At 38.7% G+C, this 12,635-nt stretch overlaps 1 long non-coding RNA gene across 1 annotated transcript in view; it reads right to left on the bottom strand.

Annotated features, from left to right (window-relative positions):
- LOC138414315 (uncharacterized) overlaps positions 1-12,635 on the bottom strand; it is a 311,603-nt gene that overhangs the window by 170,929 nt on the left and 128,039 nt on the right. The window lies entirely within an intron of this gene.

The following is a 12,635-nucleotide window of genomic DNA, read 5'->3' as shown; positions in this document are numbered from 1 at the left end:
GAGAAAAGTGTAACTATATGATAAGCAGAAAAGATCGGAGGGAAAAAAAGACTACAGACTAGAGCTGTATTAACTAGGACATGATTACAGTTTCTTGGGTGTAAAGGCTAGGAGAGCATCAGTGGCAAAACAAACAAACAAAAACCTGATATGAGATATACTGTGGAGGGTGAAGCAATAAATTTTGTCTTTTTTTCAATGCAGTTGATATTGAGAAGAGAGAGAGGGAGAGGAATTTGAAGGAGAAATCAAAGATTACTCTTTTTTAAAAAAACAGACATGGGAGAGATTCAGCAAGAGGCCAGCAGTTGAGTGGGAAAGGTGAAGGACTTAGTTTGGTCATGATATCTTTGCAGCTGTGAAGTGACATTAACAGGGGTTGGCAATACAGGACTGCAAGCCTATAGAAATCAGGGCTGAAGGTAAAGATGAATATGTACAAAAGACCAGCTACAATGGTGACTGAGAATAAGAAGGAAGAGAATCTTCTGACATCCCCTCAGGCCAGAGTGAAAAGACATACTTGGCAGGCAGAACTCCCAGATCACCTCTACTGCTCAGACTCTAAGGCTAGTTAATCCTGGGGACCCTTGGTGCTATGAATATACTGTGAATATACTATGCAGACCCACTGACATCACCAAGATTCTAGGGCTTGAGTTGGGTGCCCAGGTCAGCTGCAATGTCAAGTTGAGAGAAATTCTCTCCCTGTATGCTTTAAGAAGAGCAGCGGCCCTGGTTTTCTTAGAATGGAGAATCCCCTGAAAATCGCCATATTGCCAAAATAAAGAAGGAAAACAGAATGGCTGACCATAAAAAAGGAACAGGTTTGGTGAAGCTGAATATTCTTTCAACTGGTGTGGGTAGCCTTATCCTGCAGAACATCTTCAAAAGTTACAACAAACCCACAAGACAGCTGCTTCTTTCCAAAACAGTTAATGGATTTTAGGCTAATGTACAATATTGAGAGACGGGAGGGACAAGTTATAAGTGGAAAATAAGAATAATATTTGGCTGAACATAGCTAACTGATGCTAGAGCACGCTAAGCAACTCATTCTACAAGCGCCAAAACATGATTTTCTCTTGTTTTTAGGCTTGTTTCATCAGCTGTCATTTGTTAAATACTATTTTGTTCGGAGTGGGGGCAGGGAGGAGAGCTTATTCTTGTGGTCTCTCCAGTTATTTTGTTTCTGTTCTGATTCCTCCACCAGAATGTTAAGTCATATGGCCATGAAAATTCTCCTGGCTGACTGCTGTGTTCTGTGCCCACACACTTCCTTTTCTCTCAAAGGCCACATGAAATGTCAATGAGGAGCCTCAACTTATCACTGTTTTTTCGTCATCTTCTACTTGGTAAATTCTTTTTCTCCCTTTGGCTTATAGTCACTTCCCATAAAGAAAGATACTTGTCTTCAAGACTTATGCAAAGTAATCCTTCTATTAAAACCAAATAAAATAAAATACCACTCACTCACTCAATCTAAATAATGTTTAATTGCTTCAAAAATTCACATGTTGGAAGGTTTATGCCTAAGGTTATGGCAGAAGAAAAAAGAGGTTTGGTTCCCCCAGACTTACATGTGACTGTGGTAAACACTGAAGCAGGGTAAGGAGCGTGCCCATGCTCCATGAGAGAGCATGAACTATTGTTTAGAAAGCAGTATTGAGGGGCTTCCCTGGTGGCGCAGTGGTTGGGAGTCCGCCTGCCGATTCAGAGGACATGGGCTCGTGCCCCGGTCTGGGAGGATCCCACATGCCGCGGAGCGGCTGGGCCCATGGGCCGTGGCCGCTGAGCCTGCACGTCCGGAGCCTGTGCTCCGCAACGGGAGACGCCACAGCAGTGAGAGGCCCGTGTACCGCAAAAAAAAAAAAAAAAAAGAGAAAGCAGTATTGATACAACAACTACCAAACTGACACCTACAACAAGCATGCTCATTGAGGACCAGCTAACTATTCCAGAGGGAGGGAGTGCAGGAGAAAAGGTGGTGGGGGAAAGAGAGAGAGAGAATGAAAAAGAATAAGAACCAGTGGGAAACCAGACCTGGGTTCCAATCCCAGCTCTAGCGCTTACTAGTTATATAATCTTGGGAAAGTTGTATCTGAGTCTCAGTTTCCTTACCTGTGAAAAGGGGATAGTGCTGCCTTCTTCATGGATGATTACAAGGAATACAAGAGATCATTTTCTTAAGCACATAATTAGTGGCTGATAAGCGTCAGTCATTCATTAGTTACTAATCTAAATGAGAAGACAGGTTGAGATGAGCGTAGAGGAATAATGGAGGGGTACTTAGCACGGTCAGGGAGGGAAAGGGCTACCAGCACATATTCTACTTGCTTGAGCTATTTCTCCAGGACCAGCCATGTTTCTCTCCTCTCAACACTTAATATTTTCACAATGGAGTCATAATTGCTCATGAACTAAGATGTAAAAATCCCATTGTTTCTTGGAGAAAGAACGAGTATAAAAAAAAGTCTATGGTTATTACAGTAACCCTCTGAGTGATAAAAAACCAGTTTCCACGGAGACACGACAGATTTTTCAGAGAAACAGCAAAAGCTCACAGTTTTTATTTCATACAAGTCATAAACGTGTGACTTTTATTACTCTGGGAGAAGGGGATTGCTGCCTAATGGGACTGTTATTTGAACAATCTGCTTCCCAATATGGAATTACTAAGTCAGTATACTCGGGCTCAGGGATGGTGGGGAAATGAACCAATCCTACCCATGTCAACTAGGAGAACACGTTCTTCTTACTGTTCATGGCAGAATCATTTTGGAACTAAGAACAACCTTGGTCCAGCTCTCTCACTTTGCCAACAAGGGAATTAAGTACAGAGTCTCTCAATCTAGTTTGGTGACTTGTTCAGAACCCATGCAAAAAGGAAATGACATGGCCAAGAGGCAAACATAGGTCTTTTCCATGAGGTCAAAATGACTATTCTATCCCTTAATACTAACACATTTAGAACTTTGATAAATACTTAATGAATGGGTGAATGAACTCTAACTTTCAAATTAGGTCATTTTCCACTTCATGTGGCTACTGCGCCTCTTCTTTCTTAAGGATAAACTTTCCTCTCTCCTACCCAACGCTCTGGTAACTGCCCATCCTTCCCCCTTCCCTCTGCACCTAACCCCTTCTTGAAAAAAATCATTTGCACTTACGGTAGATATGCCATGTTCTCTCAATCCCCTATGACACAGCCTTCGTTACGCCCACTCTCTGGACTGTCTCTCTTTTTGCTCCACCTCTATTCATCTAGTGAGGAGGGCTTATTAGACTTGGTTTGAGCATCTTCTATTCCTGGAAACTTTTCCTAGACTCCCTAATCACCTCCAGGCTGGGATAATGCCCTTCCTATGTGCTCTCATAGCATCCCTGAGTTACTCAGTCACAGTCTGTTGCAGCCTTCTGTTTACTCAACTGCACTCCTCTCTAGACTGTAAGTCCCCTGAGGACAGGAACCAAGTGTTATCTGCCATTGAAGCCCTAATGTCAGTGGAGCCCAGCATATAGTAAGTGCTCAATAAATGTCTGACAAAAGACTAGATGAGGGCTTCCCTGGTGGCACACTGGTTGAGAGTCAGCCTGCCGATGCAGGGGACATGGGTTCGTGCCCTGGTCCGGGAAGATCCCACATGCCGCGGAGCGGCTGGGCCCGTGAGCCATGGCCGCTGAGCCAGCGCGTCCGGAGCCTGTGCTCCGCAGCGGGAGAGGCCACAACAGTGAAAGGCCCGCGTACCGCAAAAAAAAAAAAAAAAGACTAGATGAATGCTACTAATTAATTTCATACAACTATCTATAACTCCAGTAGCCTGTATCACTCAAAACAAAAGTAGAAATATTTCTATTTGATGTTTCCTATCATCTGAGTTTGATTTATAAAAGTGGAGGAGTTAAGAAGTAAGGTTCATACCTTCCCTTTCCCAGTGGTCTCAAACCAAATACAAGTCCCTACCTAAATGCGCTGAGTTCTTTGAGCATGCTTTTAACACTAAGTAGAAAGCAAATGGGAGGGTTATTCCCACTGTGGTCTAAAAACTTTTGGAAAACTAAAGGTGGGGAAGGTCCCAGCATCCTATTTTTCCCAACTGATTTAACGGGATTAAACCATATCCAAACTGGCAACTCCCTTAAGGTGCCTTTCCTACCATGGCTTTGTAACCTAGGAGGCCTAGCTTTTTTCATATGCCACTACCTGTACCTCTAATATCCTCACCAACTCCACTTTGGGACATTTTTATTAAGTATCCATGCTAGTTCTCTAGGACTGCCATAAAAAATACCACAAACAGGGAGGCTTAAATAACAGAAAATTTATTGCCTCACGTTCCAAAATCCAAGGCATCAGCAGGACTGGTTACTTGTGAGGGCTGTAAGGGAAAGATCTGCTCCAGGCCTCTCTCCTTGGCTTATAGATGGCTGTCTTCTCCCTATGACTCTCCAAATGGCATTCTCCCTCTATTCATATCTCTATGTCCAAATTTCCCCTTTCTATAAGGATACCAGTCATATTGGAGAAGGGCCCACACTAATGACATCATATTAACTTGATTACTTCTGTAAAGACCCTATCTCCAAATAAAGTCACATTCTGAGGTACTGAGGGGACACAATTCTTCCTGTAACAGTACTCAGTGTCATAGACAAAGGAGTTTTGCTGGGCTGACAGACAATGTCTCATCACTCTACTGAGAATTCAAGGTATCTACACATTGTTTGATTTGCTGGTTTTCTTAGACACTATAACTTATTGCCACTACTCTTTCAGCCCAAAGTGCTGGCTAGGGTATGCTCTTCCATGTTCTTAGTTCTCTGGTTCCCTAAGGATCCCACTGCTACTATATTTAATTCAAAGAAAATTGTATCTCACTAGATTAGCTTTCTGATATGGACCCAACAGTGCCCCAAACAAAAACCCTAATTTGTTGAGCACTTAACGTTCCAATAAATGTGTTAAGTTCTTTACTTTCATTATCTGATTTTATCCACAAAAAACCCTATGAGGTAGGTATCATTTTGGAGATAAAGAAATTAGAGTTAAGAGGCTAAAAGATTTTCCAAGGTCACCAGGCATAAACATGGCTGAGGTAGACTTTAAATCCAGGAGGTCTGACTTCAGATAGAGAATGCTTAACCAACTTACCAGGCTATACTACTTCCCTGATTATTTTCTTTGATGCTGTAGGAACTAACCCCAAAGAGGAATTTCTAAGCCAAAAGTGATAGAATCTGGAAATGCCAAGTTCTTTCCCAGGCATTATTCTCCTCATACATGGAAGGTCCTTCACTGTGATAGTCTCTCCCTTTGCCCAACCTCTCCAATAGGCTTGCTAAGCGTAACTAGTCTAATGGACACTACATGGCGGTCTGCTAGTAGAAGCACACCTGTCTGTACGTTCCTAATCAAATCTGGGAAAGTGGAAAGGCTTCTATTACACAGATTCTCCTAAAGACACCCCCCTATTCCCATTATGCCAACCTCCCATGGTGAATGCGGAAAGCATTTAGACAAACCTCTTCATCATGCCTGTTGTGCTTAAACATAGTTAGGAGGATAAAAATTCCCAGCTTTTATGGACTGCAATAGATGGTATCTTCCAAAGGTCCTTTTGCTGTGTTTACAACTCTAAATGATGACAAATTGGTTTGAATTAGCTCTACAGTTTTGAAATAGGGGTGTTGCAACTTTGGAGTTTATTGGAGGCAGAAATTTCCACTTTTGACCAGACTGTCTGCTAATGTACTAAGTTATACTGAGCATAACTCAAAAAACAAAACTGCAAAGCATTCTAACGAGCCTTTATTTGCATAATTGCTTGTGACCCCAATCAACAGCACCATTCCCCACCCTGTGGGCCTTGATGAAAATTCTGATCTCCCATTTTGGGAATTTGTTTTTCACTTTTTTGCTGTATTCCTATAGTGACCGTATCTCACAGGGCTCCTCCCCTTTAAGTGTGAGAAGTCTTTTTCAGTGTACTTCCTTGGGCACAGAAGTGGGAATAAGAGTAACGATTAACCTTATAGAGTACTTACTGACTAACAGAAACTGTGCTAGGAGTTTTTACTCATTATCCATTAATTCTTTAACAACCATATAAAGTCAGTATTAGCATCCACCCTACTTTACAGGAGTTTTGCCCAAAGCACACAGCTAGGATATGGTGGAGCCAGGATTTGAACTCCATCTGAATTATACTAAATCCCCTGTTTATGGGTTATATTGTATCCCACAAAATTATAGGTCATTCCTCAGATGGCACAGGTGCCCACAGGAGCTGGAAACCATATCTCAACTCAGTATTACTAAGTGCTTTGTCTATAGCTGCTGTTACTCAAGGAACCAACAGAAGTGTGTGTGGAGAGGGGTTGAGGGGAGAAAAATCAGAAGGATTCCTTACCTTCTTTGTAACTTATAGCAGTTTTGGAACTTCCTTATTTTAGCATCCAACATATTGTAATAATGGAGAGTGAAAATGGAATTTGCCCATTTATTATACTGGTTTTACTAAGTGGTAAAAATTTTGAATCATTTTTAGATACTCAAAAGGGAAATGATAGTATTAAAAAGAGAATAAGAGAATTCCCATATTAATTTTTTTTAAAGTCTCCATACAATAACTTCTAGCCCGTCCAAGATTGCTTAATACCGATTAGTAATGACAATGAAAAATCATTTATGGATTTTTTTGTGAGTGTTCAGAGATACTAATGGGTTTTAGAGTTACTTGGGAATCTTCCTGAGGTCAAAGGAAGAAAATAAAGTATGAAGTGATAATAAAATGTATAAAGCGACTAATGGACAGGTTGTATACATATAATGGTTCCAGCAAAGAAAAAACATTCAATTTTTACAGCATACATTTAAACAAATGGAAATCTCACTGCCATAGCCTCTTGTCTTCACTCAAGAGCTAGTAAGGATGATAACATTGTGTATCACCACTGTCCATATCAGATTCTCAACAATTTCTCAGCCATCAGGTCACTGGCCTCAACCACCTCCACAGCCACTCCCACCCTCAGCTGCCAAAAATCTTATAAAAAGTAGTGGGAAAATAATGCCGCATTTAATGAGGCACCAATAAAATGACTTGATCTTACACAGCACAAATAACTAACTAACCCAAGTATGGCTTTTACATGGCAAACATTAATGCTGCAAACAGCTCCCCACAGCCCATGGAGGGATCATGTATCTCTCCAAGCTTTTGCTATATGTGTAAGCCAACAAAATGACAACAAATCAAATGAAATAAAAAGGTGTATGATATCATAAAATTTTGAATTGTAGGAGGGAAATTCAGAGTAAAATTTAATTTGAGGATTTCATTTTAAATCACACAATAGCACTCTTGATTTCCCCAATATAGAGACAAACACAAATAATGTTTTATCAAAAATAAATGTATTAGAGATATGCAATAATGTAAATAATGTAGAAAAACGATGTAACAGATATACTAGAATAATGGATGCTATCATTTCAAAAGAATTTTGTCTGGAGTCACCAGTGGAGCTAATGAAGGAGGATGGATGAGATGTTTAATTGTTGTCCGATAAAACCATCTTGATTCTGGCTCACAGTAAAGTAGGTCTTAATATCTAAGGTCATCAAGTCAACTGGCTACATTATTGAGTGATTCCATTATACGCTGATTATTCTTCTGGGGTTTAGAGTGTACATAAAGTTTATATTAAGTATGCTTGATCTACTACGTAACTCTTACATACTATTCCTGTATTTGAAGAATGCATTTGTTTGAAGTAGGATGTAATTGGTATTTTCCAAATATAAAATCTCTCTTTTAGATATATCAGACTTCATAACTACAACATCCCTATAGTAAAATTAAGCTTGTTTCCAGGTTAATATTGAGCAGAGAGTCTTAAAAATGAATAGATTTCCTCATGAGCAAAATAATTCAACAAGAATTATTTTGTATAGTGGGCAACAGACTAAGCACATCGGGAATATTAAGTGATACATAATTGATAAAGTATACCCTACAAACATTCAACTGCTATACCTTATCTTTAAACCTTAAACTGTGATCCTATTTTTAATCTGAAGAATTCACATCTGCAATATATAATTTTAGGTTTTGTTTGGAAAAGAAAATTTGAACAGTCCAAAAGAATTTTTAGTACTGAGAGGGGAAGAGTAAAGCTACTTGTGAACTGGAAAGTAATAGAAGAAAACACTTTCAAGGGAATACTGGAAAGAAATATGTTAGTATTTAACCGTGATCTCATCGCATAACTATATAGAGTATCTACCTCATCATATTTTGATTTGTTCTTTATGGTACGAACATAGTTAGGGAAAATTTTTAAAACACAAATGCAGAATTACAAAACTTGGTTCCCTGCTTTCATGTTTCATTGCTACCTTCTCACATATGTGGTTTTTGTTGCAGTTAACAGTTTAAAATCTGTGTGCTCCCTCTTCCAAATGATTCACAAGTATGTGAGATAAGCTCTAGGCATCCAAGTCAAAGTCACACCACTTGCTGCCCTGTGAGAAACACACATCTAAATTCTTATCTGTCCTCACCTCTCACCCTCCACCTCTCTCCCTCCAGAGTTTTCACTAACAAGAAAGAACATTCTGTGGGAAATGTTTGTAGAAACTCTAAATGCTTTAAAATATACCAAACTAAACAGGATAATTCATGTTAGTGTGGCTCTCTGTCTTTCCAGCATTAGCTGATAAATTATCTTTTTTCTGGTACTTTAAAACATTGTGAAATAAATCTGGATGAGAGTATTTGAGAGATAACCAAAGTAAGGAGGAATAATAAGTAATTTCCTTTAGCATGTTACAGACACACAGTCCCTCCACAATAAGAAATGTTATTTTGGTAATACCTTTATCTTTACTATGGTTTACAACTCCAGGGTTTTCAAATGCAAATATTCTTTTGAATCTTTTGAATGCCAATTAAGTGCATGCTCAGTGGATAGATATTATGAGAGAAATGAAAGATATAAAATAGAGTGGCTTATCTTTAAAATGTAAAATATTTAAAATTCAGTTGACGATGCTATATTTTTTAATAAGATACACAGATTTATAAATACATATGTATAAGTTTTTTGACAGAGGACCACAGAAAGAGTGCTGGAATCCATGAAATTCATATAAGAAAGAAGCAATCACTTTTTTGTGGGCTGGTCCAGAAAGGTTTTACAGAGTTGGACCTTGAAGTATGGATAGAATTTCAATAGTTAGGAAAGAGTGGAATAGTGTGAGCAAAGGTCTAAAAGTTAGAAAACCCTAAGCAGATTCTGGAAAAAGTGGAAATAATTCACAATGGTCACCCAAATTCTGGTGCTTTAACAAGAGATGGTTTCATTAATTATTCTTCACCTTTCTTCCTGATTAGAGATTTTAGACACTGAGAAGATTATGGTGGTGTTCCCATTCATACTCACACATATATATTTAAAATAAAAGGAAGAGAGCCTTTAAAATGAGTTAAAGGAAGTCAAAAGTCTGATTTGTTTCATTTTGGAATAATAAAATCTATTGGGTGCGGTGTTGTTGGTTCCCCTACTTTGCTGATGAATTAAGTTTACAAGACTGTGTTTATCCTGCCACTGGGAAATCCAAGACTATGGCTGGCAGAATTAACCTTAAGGAACGAAGTTATATCTCCCAAAGTTTTTAGTTTTTATATAAGGAAAAGATTAGACTCAGAATTCTTCAACCTCAGCACTATAGATATTGGGGGTCAGGTGATTCTTTGTTGTAGGGGACTGCCCTGTGCTTTGTAGGGTAGTGGGCAGCATCCCTGGGGCCTCTACCTACTAGACGGCAGTAGCAGTTGTAACAACCAAAAATGTGTCCAGATATTGCCAAAAGTCCTCTGGGGACAAAATCACTCCTTAAGAACCAGGGGTTAGAGGAAGGCATTAAAACTAGTGAATTAACAGGAAAACCCACCAAATTTCCCCAGAAAATTCAGAAACACCTTTCCAAGCTCTATTTGCACTTATATATTGACTATTTAGGAGTGAGAAGACACTGATTGTGTGTATTGTCTGTTACCATCAGTATTGGACCAAGAGATGAGTAGGTAGATAACTAATTATATACAAGCCGAAAGATTAACACAAATCAGGAAACCATTAATGGCTATTCACAGCCAACACAGAAACATTGTTATCTGCACCTGTGAGAAACATTTGATACAAAACAATGAAGCCATCAGAAAACTATCAGTTTGGGGCATAAGTTGTTTTTTGAAATTTGTGGCTTCCTTGAACTTCAAAAGCCAATAAAGGCAGTAAAACTAGATCCCACTTGGAAAGGTATTTGTTTATTCTGCTTATCTGCAGCCAAAGCTAACAATCTTAATGGTTTTAAACACCTTAATATTTCACAGCATTGGGAAGGCCTAATTTGCAGATAGACATATCTATCTATACAGGAGCACATGTCTTCATGAGAGCCTTGACATACAGTCAAAACTAACTTAAAAGCATTTAGACTTAATTATTTCTAAACAATGAGTCAAGGGCAAACAAAATGGTGAGCTGGTTATCTTTTTTTTTCCTCAGTTAAAATATAAAGTAGAATTTAAAAAAGAAGAAAAGAAAAGGAAAGGAAATGAAAGGAAAGGGAAGGGAAGGGAAGGAAAGGAAAGAAAAGGAAAGAGTAAAAGAAAAGAAAAGAAAAAAGAAGAAAAGAAAACAAAAGTGAAGAAGAGGGTAAGCAAAACAAAATCTCATCAACATAATCTCCCTGCCACTATTCTGAGAACAATTCTGAAAGATATTTTTTATACTCCTAGACTTTTAAGCAACCTGAATGTAGGTACCATGTTACTTTCATCTTTATATTCCCAGCTCATAAAACATGGCTTATATAGTAAGTACTTCATACAGGTCTGTGATGTGAATTAATAAGATGAAAGAAGGAAAAGAATATCAATTAAAAACTCTGAAATATATGAGTATAAAGTTGACTATGAAATAATTTTTAATATGAACTCCCTTGTTACTATTTTTATTCACAGAGACTCTCAGCCTCTCATTCCAAAATTTTATCCTTTTACATGATCAAATCACACATTACTGAATTATAAAGTACTTATATAATTTCATGGGATTCCCAAAACAATCCTATGAAGTAAATACCATTATTTCTCTCATATAGAAAACACAATATTACAAGCTCAGAAAGGTTAAGTGATGCCCAAGGCAGTAAGTAATAGAGCAGGACTCAACACAAGCTTCAATTCTAAGCCACCCTGAGTATATGGTATCTCAAGTGATGTCAGTGGAGAATAACATTTAGCTTGCTGCGGTGTTTCAATTGCACATAGTTGTTAAAAAAAAACATGCACTGGTGTCAGGATCCCAGCCCCACGAATTACTAGTTTCGGATCTTGAGCAACTTCAACTCTCTGAATCTGTCTCTTCATCTGAAGAACTGAGTGATAATATCTACCCCATAGATTTGATATAACGATTAAATGAGATAATGTGCTTAGCACACTTAGCAATTACCCCCTCAGTAGTAACCACTGCCATATTTCATCCCCAATCCAAAGGAATCTATGTCATAGTGGATACTGTTTATGTGGAGTTCTGAAGGTATCCAGACCATTTATGGCAACACCAGCACTTTCTGCTTTTCAGAACCTCTTGTCACTATGCCCTTTTATAAACTTTTACTCCGTAAAAGTTGAATTTTCTGATTACTCAAAATTTGAATACATTACATGTTAAGATATATGTGAAGTCCTAGGTCTGGGTAAGTAGAATTTGATGGTGGAACGTAAAAGAAAGCTTTCTAGTTAAAGAATTCACTAGGAAGATTTTTGAAAGTTCAGTTCTACATTTGTAAAGTTTAGGAGGCAATATAGGTCTCTTGCATGAATAAAAATAAAGAGTGCTTCTCTGCTTATTTGGGGATTGACACTGTTGTAAGTGCTATACATATATTAGCTCATTTCAACCTGACACCAACATACATGAGGTAGGATTTATCATCACCATCCTCATTATATACAGATGGGGGAACAAGTACTGAGAAGTTAAATAACTTGACCAAGTCAACCCAGCTAGTAAGTAACGAGATGATTTGAATCCAGAGTTGCTGCCAGAGTCCATGCTCATATGCACTGTACTGTACTGCCCCTCTCCAGAGTATCCTATCACTAATCAATCACACATTCACAAGGAGTCTACAGAATGGTGCAATCACCCCTGTACATTTCACATCAAGCCTTCTGTCAGTTCACAGAGACGTCTGTAGCACATGCTGTTGATATCCTGCTCCACACTTTGACTCCCCAGTTCACTTACAGCTACAGTAAAATTCATGACAAATGGACAACTTCTTACCTGGGTTTCTCTTGACCCTGCCTGTCTAAAGGCTTTTTCAGGGACTATGGAAGCAGGACCTACCAAAGACAGGCACAACCTACAAGTATAGGAGAATTAAAGACCCTAGGGGCAAACTTCAATTAATGCAAAATAGGAATTAATAAATGCCCAGCTTCCTCATCCCATTCACTTTCTCAAAGGGCCCCTAGTGGAACTGAGTCCAGTTGGCCCACAGCAGTAAACTGTTCATTAAAATATCTGGTATTGGCTCTCTCCACCTCCTTGTC

Source organism: Delphinus delphis, chromosome 17 (genome assembly GCF_949987515.2).
Source record: "Delphinus delphis chromosome 17, mDelDel1.2, whole genome shotgun sequence".
Taxonomy (NCBI): Eukaryota; Metazoa; Chordata; class Mammalia; order Artiodactyla; family Delphinidae; genus Delphinus; species Delphinus delphis.
The sequence above is the reverse complement of the archived record's forward strand: the minus strand, read 5'-3'. Positions and strand labels throughout refer to the sequence as shown.